The sequence below is a fragment of the Hipposideros armiger genome, unplaced genomic scaffold (assembly GCF_001890085.2).
Source record: "Hipposideros armiger isolate ML-2016 unplaced genomic scaffold, ASM189008v1 scaffold_17, whole genome shotgun sequence".
NCBI lineage: Eukaryota > Metazoa > Chordata > Mammalia > Chiroptera > Hipposideridae > Hipposideros > Hipposideros armiger.
Genome location: NW_017731367.1, coordinates 4,151,562 through 4,163,984, shown reverse-complemented (window position 1 = coordinate 4,163,984; position 12,423 = coordinate 4,151,562). Strand labels below are relative to the sequence as shown.

The following is a 12,423-nucleotide window of genomic DNA, read 5'->3' as shown; positions in this document are numbered from 1 at the left end:
GGGGCGGGGGTTGGGGGACGGGACAGGAGGCAGCCAGGCTCCTCTCAGCCCGTGGTCCCTACGGGAAAAAGCGAAAAGCTGGCATTTTTACCTGAGGCCCAAAGAGTGTGAACACCAATTGCTCAATTTTCACACCTGCAGTTATTACTTTTATTCTAATCAAGATTTTTCCTGTAACATGTATTAAACTTGTGCTTAATTAAAAAAATAAAACAAACTAGAAAACTGTATTTGAGGGGGTAGTAGGTGGATGGAAACCATCACTGGCAACTGGGGAAGTAGAGGGGTTGCTGCTCCTAGGAGCAGGGCGTCCTCCTGCGTGGACAGTCTCCCGTGTCACGGGCTCCCTGTGGGATGCGGTCCTTCTGGGCATCGTTCCTGCGGGGCCTCTAAGACCCCAGTGCCCCCAGGGTGAAAATGTATGCACCCTGTTCCTGCCGTCTCATGATGCCGAGCTGTCCCTGGCGGGTGACGGACACACACTTTTCCAAGAATTGCCTGGACCCCAGGGAGTAGAAAGTCACGCATGGAAGTGTCTGCTGGGGGTGGGGCAGCCTGCGCAGGCTTTCTCCTGGCACCCCCCCACCGCTCTCAGATGGGCCTAGTGCTGACGTCAGCAAGCTCCCATCATGGGGGTCAGAGGTCCAGTCCTGAACGCCTCCCTCATTCCTGGTTCCCCAGGGGCTCCCAGGCCAGTGCCCTCTCAGACAGACAGACAGTTGGGATCCTAAGCTGGCACCCCTGGCCCACGGGCCGAATCTCCCCTTCCGTGTCTTTTTGTAAATTAAGTTTAATCAGCACACAGCCCGTGCACTCATGCACACGGCTGCTTTCCGCCCAACAATGGCAGGGCTGGTAGTTCCCGGAAGGGCCATGGCTTGGGAAGCCTCGGGTGCTCGCTCTGTGGCCCTTTACAGAAAAAGACAGCCCTGCTACAGGACATGAAACCGTGGAAAGAATCAGCAGCCGTTAACTTTCTCCACAATTGGCAAATTCTTTTCTTTCTCCCTGAAATGCCCCTTAGTCCCCACCGTCCTGGTGGACACCCCCTTGCCCTTGCGTCCTGAGCTGCAGGGTCAGGGGCTCTGGGCCTCCATAACCTTTACCGAGTGAGTGAGCATCATTCGGACGCCGAGATGATGGCTGCTGTGGCTGAGTCACATCGTCCCTGGATTCACATGACGACGCCCTGACCACCAGGACATCAGCATGTGGCTGTGTTTGGAGAAGGGCCTTTAAAGAGGCGACTCTGGTGAAGTGAGGCCATTAGGACGGGCCCTGAGCCAGCATGACTGGCGTCCTTATGAGATTACGACACAGGCACAGAGGGGAAAGACGATGAGAAGACGGCCGTCTCCAAACCTCAGCAGAGCCCCGCCCTGCAGACACCGCGACCTCATATTCCCGGGTGAGGAGACCCGATTCTGTTGTCTGAGCCCCGCAGCGCGTGGGGTTTGTTATGGCTGCCCTAAGACGAATGCACGGTGTGTGGCTAGGTCGTCGGCTGCTGTAGCAGAGAAGTGGTTGCCCCCTTCAGCATCTCTACGGCACCCAGCACGGTAGGGGTGTGATGCAGGACCTCACCACACATGCCCTACAGGTCCCTGTGTCACACGTGCATCTTCAGCTGTCACTTTCCCACTGTCCAAGTCCTGGCTTTTCATTCCCGACGGGATGTCCTTCCCTAAGTGTCTATTAGGCACCTCAAGTCCAGCACGCCCCACACAGACACACGACCTTTTTCCCGCAGGGCCTGCAAATTCTGGGGAGCCAGGCGTGTCAGAGCTCTCACACGCCCACATCGGTACCTGGCACAGGGTTAGTCCTGAAACAATTATCCCAATTTACAGACAGTCCCAGTTCTAACACGTCTCCAAAAACCCTGTCTCCAAATATCAAAGCAACCCATTGAAACCCTCAAGTGGGGAGGGGGTAACATCCCGCCACTCAATTAAAATGCCTCGGAGTCAAGTTTGGGTGAGGGAGCCACACAGTACGGGGAGCAGAATTTAGCAGAAACAAGCAAGTGTGACAAAAATGACAAGACCACAGACACGCCACGGATCAGAACAGCCTGTGGTTCAAGGTGCAGAAAAGACTCTTAGGCGAAAGCAGTCAGCCACCCTGAACCATTCGCTGCGCACAAAAACATCATCCCGAATAACCATTCTCCCCAGATCCTCCCGAAACAGAAAACGTGTAGCAAACCCGCACACACGAGGCTTGGACGGGTGTTTTGGTAAAAGGAGGTGGCCAGATGTGACCAGCACACGCGAGCTGTCACCACCACTCCATTCCAATTTTCTGTCTAGTTTAAAGGGATTCCGCAGAAACAGCAGGAAACCCCCTTAACTGAACTCTTTTTTTTTTTTTTAAACAGTAATATCTGCCTCCCTCACCCTCCTCGGGAGGGTCCATTATACCACAAATGGAGGCTTTTCTCCCAGCTTGTGCTGCTCGGGGAGGGAGGCGGGGGAGGGGCAGAGATGAGGCGATGATTCCGGATCCTTACCCGGCTCCCTCATGACCCCTCCCCTTCCTGGTTAGTAATGTTTCTGTCATTCTGCCAGGTTGTAGGGTACAAAGGGTTACACTTTAATTGAGCTGTCAGCATCTCCCATAATCCTATAAAGCCCCGATTATGCACGGCGGGGTTAGTGACACACTTGTTATTGTGGGTGCCCTATTTGCGAAACCCAAACCTGCGCCACACACAGGTCAGCTCACCCGCATGACCTTCCTGTCATTAGCCGCGTCTGTTCCTACCTCACTGCTGAGAAAGCCACACGGCACAGGCTTCAAAGCGCCGGCCGGGACTGGATTCGGCCAGGAGCTAATCACCCACAAATCCAGCTCAAATGGCAATAATTGGCTAAACTGCTCCCCTCTCCAGAGCGCAGCAGTAATTTGGGATAATAAAGAAAAGAATTATTCAGCTAACTGCCCCGAAATGTATGCTTTGTGACCGGCACACTTCACATTTTAATAATGATGGACACAGAATCCAATTTGATACCTTGTCAACTGATTAACGAGACCGAGAACAATGATGGGGAAGGGAAGAAAGTTTGTGTGTCCCCCCCAACCCCCCCACCTTTAAAAACCATGCTGACGCTGAGTAACACTGCAGAGATTTATACTTCTCATCGGGTCTGGCTGGAATTATTAAGTCCCAACAGGAACCAAATGAATTCTGAACGGGGTAGAAGAAAGCAATGAAGCTGAGCTATATTGGGATACTAAAAGAACAACAATAAACGTAAAAAACCTCCCTCACCCAAAGAAAAGAAAGGAGAAGGAAACTAAGAAAAAACATTTTTCCAACAGGACTGACAGATCCCTTCTTGATTTTTCTAGTTAATATTATCTCTTGATCGCCTCGGTTTTCTCCTCTTTTCACCCTGCCTCCTTCTGTCGCAAGATTTTCAGCGACAGGGAGGCATGAATGGCTGTGGGTGACATCTCTGCGGGCCGCCCCTCAATAGTGACCATCGTCCGTGGACTCTGGGGCCCCATCCTCCCACCCAGCTCGCCCCTGGAGGCGACACCACAAACACAGGCCCCAGGTGCCCACCCTGGTCTGGAAATGGACTCGACTCGGAGCCCAGGAGATTCCCCTTTCACTAAACAAAATTAAACTGAATTCAGTCGGCTGCCCAGGAAGCTAGCACGGCCCGGCGTCCAGGTGGCTCACGCAGCGAGGCCAGGGGTGGACGGGCCAGATGCCTCCATGCGACAGCGGGCACACTGCAAAGCACAAACACTCCGTGCAACGACAGTGACACATGGGCGTGGTGGAGACCAGTTCCTGTAAAGCAACCACAGAAAACCTGCAGCTGCTTTGTCACTCGGGCAAATGGCCCTGAAACCCAGTCATCACTAGAGGTCACACAGGCCAGGACCGCTGCTCACTGAAGTGCGTGCCAGGGGCCAGTCTCGTGAGGGTCAAAGCTGATACATCAGGTAAGCCGTGCAGGAGAGGTTCATCTCCTCCTGAACGATGAGATGTCTTCTGCATGGAGGATTGCCTTGTCTCCCCTCGCCAACACAGGTGCGTGTGATCTCGAAATACACCCTGCCTCGCTCACCTCTGCTCTCCCCCCTGACTCCTGGGTGCTGCCACTGCTCAGAGCCCCTTTCAAGGGACACTCGTCCCGTGGAGAATGTCACCCGCAGCTGTGGACACCACCTGCTGGTGCTCCACCACAGGCAGCTTGCTGTCAACCTGTCTAGCCGGGGGTGCCCCGGCTTCCTCCGGCAGTGCTGTATTTGGGGACAGCTGCAGGTGCTTGTCATGTGCTCACCCAGGTGCCTCGGTGGCCCTGGGCCCAGGACCCACGCCCCTGCCTCCCCACCTCCCCAGCTCGGTCTCCTAGTCAGCCTACGTACACCGTCGCATGGGACCTGCCCACTGTATTAGGGTCACCACGAGCCCTGTGTGACAATGACAATGCAACCTGCGGTCAGTGCTGAGATGTGCTGCAAATGTAAATTACACACCAGAATTCGAAGGCTTAAGTAGGAAAAAAGATAACTTTTTATATTGATTACAAGCTGAAATGATTAAATTTTAGATATACTTCCTTAAATAAAACATGTTATTAAAATTAATTTTACTTGTTCTTAGGTGGGTGCTTTTAAACTCTTTCTAACATGGCTACCAAAAGAAAACGGAAGTCGTATGGTTTGCATTATTTCTGTCTGACGGTCCGTCCAGACACCCAGACACCATCAGGTGCAACCACCTGGCCCTCTGCTTCTGCATCACCAGCTAAACAAGGGTCAGGGTCATTCTCACGTTGCCCATGTTTGCTTCCCATAACCTGGCAAATAACATGTGTTCAAAAAATACTTGTTGGATGACGAAACGATGGAATGGCTCTAACCACTGCCATAAATGCTAAAAGGTATCCCAGAGATAAAATAACCGTGCCAGGTAACATGGCCAGTGAGTGAGTAGGAAAACCCGAATTTAGATCCACGTTGCCTGGAGGGCTCCAATCCTGCTGTCATCACACCGCTAAGGTGACTGGGAATAGCACGTTCACAAAGAGATCTCAGCAGAGGCCAAATCAATACCGCACGTGCTGTGAGTGTACATCGCTCCTCGGGAAACAGGCGGCGTAAAAAAAACCCCCACTCCGGGCCTGGCCCCGGGATTCTTCCGTCTCTGACGGGAGATGTGGGCACAGGTAGAGGACGGCAGTGCAAACCTGGAGGGAACGATAACTCACCCGCCTTCTGGTTAAAAAAAGAAAAAGGTCTGTGCAAACAGCCATGTTTCAGTTTTAGGCCAAGACATACACTTACACTAGCGATGACACCCACTCAGCAAGGGGACCCCCATTTGTTTATCCTGCACTGACAGCAGACGGCACTTGCAACCTGAGCCTCAGAAGCCTTCTCAACATGGCACACCAGCAGCCTCCACTGCGGATGAGAGTGGGCACAGGATCCAGCGTCAGCTGTCCCTGGGCGTGCGAGGCCCTCGTCTCCAGGAGCATGCCACGGGCGATTTCTGTGTGAGCAGCACAAGCATGTCCTGCCGCCAGTCCCTGACGACAGCTGTGACCACTGCCACTGAACTTCATGGAATCTGAACACCATCATGAACAGACTAGAAATTAAGGAAAAAAAATAAGATTGTGCTTCTGGAAACACAGAGTGAATTCTAGTCGGTGCCACGTTCTGGGGCCGTGTGTGTGTGTGTGTGTGTGTGTGTGTGTGTGTGTGTGTGTGTGTGTGTGTGTTCGTGCATGTGCGCGCACGCACATAGCTATCAATGAATGCATTAGTTTTCTTTTTGAGAAGCTCACCTGCCAGGTGCTCAGGCCCCAGGCAGTCCGAGCGGGAGAGACACCCTTGCTCTTGGTCTCTGATGAAAGCAGTGAGCTCAAGTAAAGGAATCTTGGGACACTTAGGACCCCGTGGGGCAGGGTCCAAAATGGCTCCCTTCCTCCTAAATGGTCCTTTTGAAGTTGTATTACACCTAAGATGTCAGGAGGACGTTTCTACAGATTCCGGCGTCTGCCCCATCAGTTTCATTTGAGGCAATGTCAAGTTGCTGCAAATTGCGATCAAATGGGTATCTGTGCTTATCAATATAGACACGTCTCAGGAAGGTCAAGGCTCAGCCCTGCAGCCATTCCCCCAGTGAGCAGGAACCCACGTTCTTCCCTACCAGGCCACCAGTGAGGCTTACGACAGACAACAACCAGCTTATCCATCTGAACTTATCTGGAACCAAGGAGCGAGAAGGCAGCCATCGGCATGCACCCCCTACATCACAGCAGGGGCTACCCTGGGAACGTACACTGCATGTGTGGGTGACAGTGACCGTGGGACAGCTTGGATGTGCCCCCTTTCTACCAAACATCAGAGTCTTCTCTGCTCCAACTTAGAGGCAGAGACACACTGCTGTCGCCAACAAGAAATGCATTCCCTAATTATTGGGTACAACGCAGTGGCACCTACAAAACCTTACTAATATAAACAATCTGGATAAAATTCCCCATAGCCGTCCAAGATGCACCGTGGCAATGAGCATATAAAACAGGATCTCCCCTCTTTCACGCCAAAGTCTTCAAATGCCAAAAGCTAAGAGATGAAAGGGGACAGAGTAGTGTTCAAAAACAAGAAAAAAAAATCCTATTTCATCGCATTAAAAAAAATTACTCCAATGGCCTCACTCTAGAAGTTGATTGTTAATCAGGACAATTTAATGATGAAACACTGCAAATATTGTGTCAGCAAGTTAAAAATGGCCTCATTGTTTCAATGTAAGAATCACTTAGTATATACTATATATAAAGTATTGTATTTCATGCCCCATTTACTGTAACATATTAGTGGGTTCAGTCATCAAGTAACAATTGTCTCCTTGCCGGGTTCAGACACTGGGGAGGGGTCGGCAGGGGGAGAACAGCCCTCAGAGGTGCAGAGGGCCCGATGTGTGTGCAGAGATTTGGCTCCGTTCATTTTATGGGGCCATCAGCAACATTACAGAACCGCACACATCTACATGTTAGCAAAGTCTCGGTGAAGACCGTTTTAAATGCAGCTAACTGATGGACTGCCTGATAGGTGGGTCCTTGGGTAACTGTTAAAGATGATTCACCACGACTAGTGAGCAGAGCCTTCCAGCAATTACTCGATTGATTCACTTCACTATTGACATGTCAGAAATAGTTTTTAGAAAAACAGTAGGCGATGACAACTACCGCCTGTCTGCAAAGCAAAAAGATTTGCAGTCTTTAATTATGAACTGTTTGGAACCTCGGTCACTTTTTATGTTTTTTTTTTTTTTTTTAAAGTCCAAAATTGAGAATAAATGGACAAACATGTTTCACTTGTTGGAGTCTTCTTCACATGATCCTAGATGCTACTCATATTTAATATCTATGTTGTGAGAGTAGCAGGTAGGGGAGACAGTGGTGACTGGAAACCTGTGTGATTAGAAAAAGCTAACGCTTATATCATGATGCTGTAAACCATCTCCTTGAAGGAAAAACCAAAAAAGGCAATTGCAATTCATGGTTTCAGGTCAGTTAGGGCAGGGTAAAGGAAATGAGGTAGGCACTTGCATCAGGACTCCCAGCAAAGCTCGCGACTATATTCTCCTTTTTGCCTTGACGGTTAGGATGCTCAAGATAAGTGGTTTTCCTGAGTGTCGGTTTTCTGTATAAACGCCTTTTCCTTTGTTGCCTGGCACCTAACTTTTTATTGTTGTAATGAGTGTCTGGGTTTCTTTTGGTGTAAGGTATAAGTTGAAAGATGACAAACAATCAGAGAAAGGTGAGCCCCTAAACAGAGCATCACTCAGGGCATAAGAGAGCAATTGAGAGGCTGGTTTGGGAAGGGCAGGTAGCCCGTGTGGACGGTGATCGCAGGCGGCCACACAACCCTGGCTCCTGGAGGGTCAGCGTAGCGGCCAGGCCTGAGCGGTTCTAGAATCCGGCCTGTTTGTTACTTCCAGCTGCCAAGAGAGACACCGCTCGGGCCGAAGGCATTTCAGGCCTTTGAACTGCTCCCAGTGCTGCGAAGGGCAGGCAACAGCTTTTCTGACAATAGTTCAGAACTTGTTCAGCAAAGCTCGATTTTGTTTCCTTCAAAGGTTGAAATTTGTTCTACAGATAAAAGAAATGCCTTTGGGGAAAATAACTCTAAGGCCTTCCTGACAAATGCAAGTCTCTCTCAGCGATGGGCTACTATTGTGTCAAGGTACAGTCGGCTATGAAAATGCAGGTAGAAACGGGAAGCCAGGACTTAAAAAAAAAAAAAAAACCTGCTCAGAAAAGAGGAAGAAACTAGAAGATCTGATGCGAATGAGTCGTTCTTATCTGAAAGCTGGCCAACCCCTAATGTGTGTGTTTATTGAGGTGCTATGCCCCCATTTGGAAATGGGCAGGAACAAAAAAAAGGGGAGCTTCGCAGGTTTTAGGATGTGGCTCTCACAGGGCAAGCAAGCCCGAACCGTTCTTCCCCAAGAATAGAGAACGGATGGTGCTCTGCCCTTGGCGAATAATTTCTCTTGTTGAACTTGTTTTAAAACTTCTCGTGGGTGGAGAGGGAGTTAATAAAAGAAACAATATGTATAAGAAAATGCAAGGTGCCCAGAGTATGGCTAATGGAATCTGGGGCTGGCTTTAATTTTAATGAAGAAAGTTGCCAGTAGCAACATAACTGTCAGCCGCCGCCGAGCACCATTAATAAAGCCGAGGACGACATTAGGGCCCAGCACCAGTACAAAAGGTTCCCCTCGCTTCATGCTGTGCTAAATTGGCTGCCCAATTTTTCTTAAGTGTCCATTCTATTTAGAAGACAATTTATTAATTTTTGCCATTCATTGTCTCTTGACAGGCCATCATTTTGTCGCCCGAATTTTAGATGAAAACTAATTGAAAAGACTGGCAGTATTTATGAGGGGTATTATTTGTCAATTACAGCAGCAAATACTCCTAGCCACCACCAACTTTGATGCCCCTGTGCTCTGGGTGTGAGGACTGTTACTGCTGGCATTAAAATATGAGGAAGTCTCTCCCAGCTCATCAGCTCATCAATTTCATAGGCACGGAGGGAACCCACCTTTCATGTTATATGGAGCTTTCACGGTAGATGGATACGTTGTAACTTCTGACAAAGGCAAGTAAGTAACGAGTACATATAATTGTGCACACAAAATATAATTCACTGTGAAATAATTCCCATTCGTTACTTTTTATCATCCCTGGATAAGAGTCATGAGAGCTACTTAAAAGGTTGGCTTTCTTAATTTTGTACAGTTTTAAAATAATTTCCCCCTAAATTACCATATTTTAAACAAATTCAAATAAAGGTATATATTCTGCTCAATTTGCCAACTTGAAGGCTCAGGGTCTTTAAAAAAAAAATAAAAACCCTATGCCTTATTTTTTATAGGGAAAACTACTTTTAATTGGTAGAGAAAGCCCTCTAGAACTGACCTGCTGAAAGTGTGATAAACACACTTCTGTAAAGATGTTATGTTCATATTCTACAGCAGTATCTTTTCGTTTTTTAACTAATGTTACCAAAACCCTGGAGGAAATGTCTTGGGGCAATGCAGTTATTTGCTTACCAACTAGAGAAAAATTAAATGAATTACAATTTTCTATGCCCATCTTAAGTTCCCTTTCTGCAGTAATGTTCATGATGGAATTTGTTAGAGATTGCTAGATAGCCTGGATTATGATCAAATTTATACAAAGTTAAAGATTTTAGCAATCAAGATAAGCATTTTCCCCGAACGACAAAACTAAATTAAATGACGTACAGCCAGTGTCTTGTCAGTTACCCAGTCCTTGGCCAGAACAATGAGAATTCCCAAGATCACCGAGGCAGCAGCGCCGAGTGTAGCTACAGTCACCTAACACACCCAACAGCCAAAAAACATGGCACAGATCAAAAGGCGTATCTGAGGAGGAACATCAGCAGACTTCTGGGTTCTTCTGGGCTTTTAGCTGGAAAACCTTTCTTGATACCTAGATGACTGGTGTGCTGGCTTTTTGGAAATCAGTTACAGGCGTACATAGGAAATGCTTGTCTGTTAGTCTTTGCTTATCACGAATTAACCTTGCACTTGCTACCATCCCAAGCTAGTGGACACATGGAGGAGATGCTCTTTCTTCTGTGTCACTCAGGCGTGGTGCCTGGTGGAAAAATAGACCATGTGTGTGTGATATGCAACAATGTATTTGTGTGCAACCACTTTTGTATAACAGTTTCTGTTTTAAAAGTAATGGGTAGCTCGCCCTTCCCAACGGATGTGCTTTGAGCTAGAGATGCAGGAAGGTCAGGACAGGAGAGGGGAGGGAACCGCATCTGAGGTCTCCTTGCAGGTGCTCAGGGAAGATCCCAAGAGCAGCACCCCAGGAATGTACCACTGGATCAACCAATATGCTGGCTCAGAATCTGGGGGTGGTGGTGCTCCAATGAGGGCACTCCACACGGAACGCTTGGCTCCCACATAAATACATCTGCACCCATTAAAGTCGGTGGGATTGTTTGTCTATCTTTCTGCTTATCTAGGAGGCCTTTCCGGCTCTGCTGTCACACTGATGAGACTACACACTACGGAAGCCAAGTGGCTTCTCAGACACCAGGGCCCATGGCATGAGGTTTTTGGGGTTTGGTCTCGAGCAGGCAGCACTGTCTGAAGTTGTGGCATTTAGGGTAACTCTGGTAGGGGAAATTTATTGGAGGCTGTCCCGCATCCAAGCCCCACCCTCATGGTCACCGGTTTCCGAATCTGCATGGGAAGTTCGTCCTTCCCCATCTTGGCCTGGGTCAATGCATGGCCTAGGTCAAATTCATCGCTCTGCCATTGCACATTTCGTGCCCAAGACACAGGGACTGCTTCACTACTGGACTGGCAGGTGGTCCCGTGGGGCTGTCACCACTCTGAGAGCCATTTCCAGGACTTGTGTTTGACTCAAGTCCACTGCTGCCTCAGGAGTGGACAGGACAGGAACTTTGAGTGCCTGGCTTTAGCACACGGAGCAGGAGACGAGCGGGGCGTGATGACAGCCCCAGCCCAGAGAGGTCAGAGCCTGATGCCACAGTCTGGGGTCACCCCTCGGCTTCTGGGAGCCAGCAAGCCTCTTCCTTGCAGAAGCAGGAGAGGCGTGTGTTCTCACACACACAGCCCAAACAATTCTGGGAGATACACTATGGATTGGAACAGACCCAGGAGAACAAGCTACAGCCTCCATGATGCTAAATCAAGATGAAAACTTAACACACGCTTGGCCCCTCTGAGACAAGGCTGATCTCTGGGGATGCAGCAGCCTGGACGCATCGCGCGGCCACCAAGGCACACAGCCCATGTCTCTAGCCTGAGGTCATGGGTGTCTCTTCCCTGCCCAGGCGCCAGGTCACCCTGTCTCCAATTCAATCAGGTGGCCTCTGACTTGAATTCAGTGGAGCTGCTCAGGGCTCCTGGTTTTCCGGCATCGTGGAGGTAGGAGAGTGAGCCCTGGGTAGATGTGTATTTACAACATAAAAGCCAGAATCGGGGCAACAGATTTAAAGGAGGGCTGATGCTCTTTTTATATTTAAACCTGGAATCACGTCACTTAAAATTTAGTGAGACTCTACTTTTATAACTTCAAAATATATCCAGGGTAAAATAAGCGCAGCATTAGGTGTGGGAAATAATAAATCTGTGAGCGACTTAATAGCTGTAACTACAAAATAGTGATGACATTTTGCAGCAAAGATAGCTTAGAATTGCAGGAGACGTTTCCTTTTGAATAAACGTGGATTTGAAATGCCTGCCACACTATTAATACTTACTGCTAATGCCCTGATATACCCAGCTCACCGCTTCCCAGGTAGACTTCCGCTACCAGCCATCTAGCTGACCACAGCTTACTGGCATCACCGCAATGCCCAGCACCCCCATGCAGCAGCAACTCCAAGTTCCTACGTTGCGGGGGCTGAGACCCTGGTTTGGGGACCATCACACACAGATACCCTCATCTCTTCTTCCTTTAAATGTTTTCTGCTTTTCTTGCCTTTCACAGAATTAGGTAAGGATCCATGAGTCATCCTAGCTTAAAATAACTGATGTTGAGATTTTAGAAGTAACAAATATAGAGAGAAAACCTGAAAGGTTTTCCTCTGAAACATCCTACCAGGATGAACATGTCACAAAGTGAGGTCTTGGACCAAACGTCCCTGGCTACGGCCGTGAACATGATCTGCACTTTCCAGGGTCCTTTACAGAATACCGGCTTCAAAAATAAGGGCGATCAAAGAACTGCTTCTCGTAATTTGTTCCATTAACTTTCATACGAAAAAAATAATGGTAAGAAAGTAAAGCAGGAGGAAAACGAGCCATTTTTGAGACCGTACCATGAGGCGGTCGTTCCACCCCATTCAGCCTGGTAACCCACAGTTTAACGG

The 12,423-nt window shown here is 48.8% G+C and overlaps 1 protein-coding gene across 1 annotated transcript in view; it reads right to left on the bottom strand.

Annotated features, from left to right (window-relative positions):
* Positions 1–12,423, bottom strand: part of AGAP1 (ArfGAP with GTPase domain, ankyrin repeat and PH domain 1) — a 625,487-nt gene that overhangs the window by 233,585 nt on the left and 379,479 nt on the right. The window lies entirely within an intron of this gene.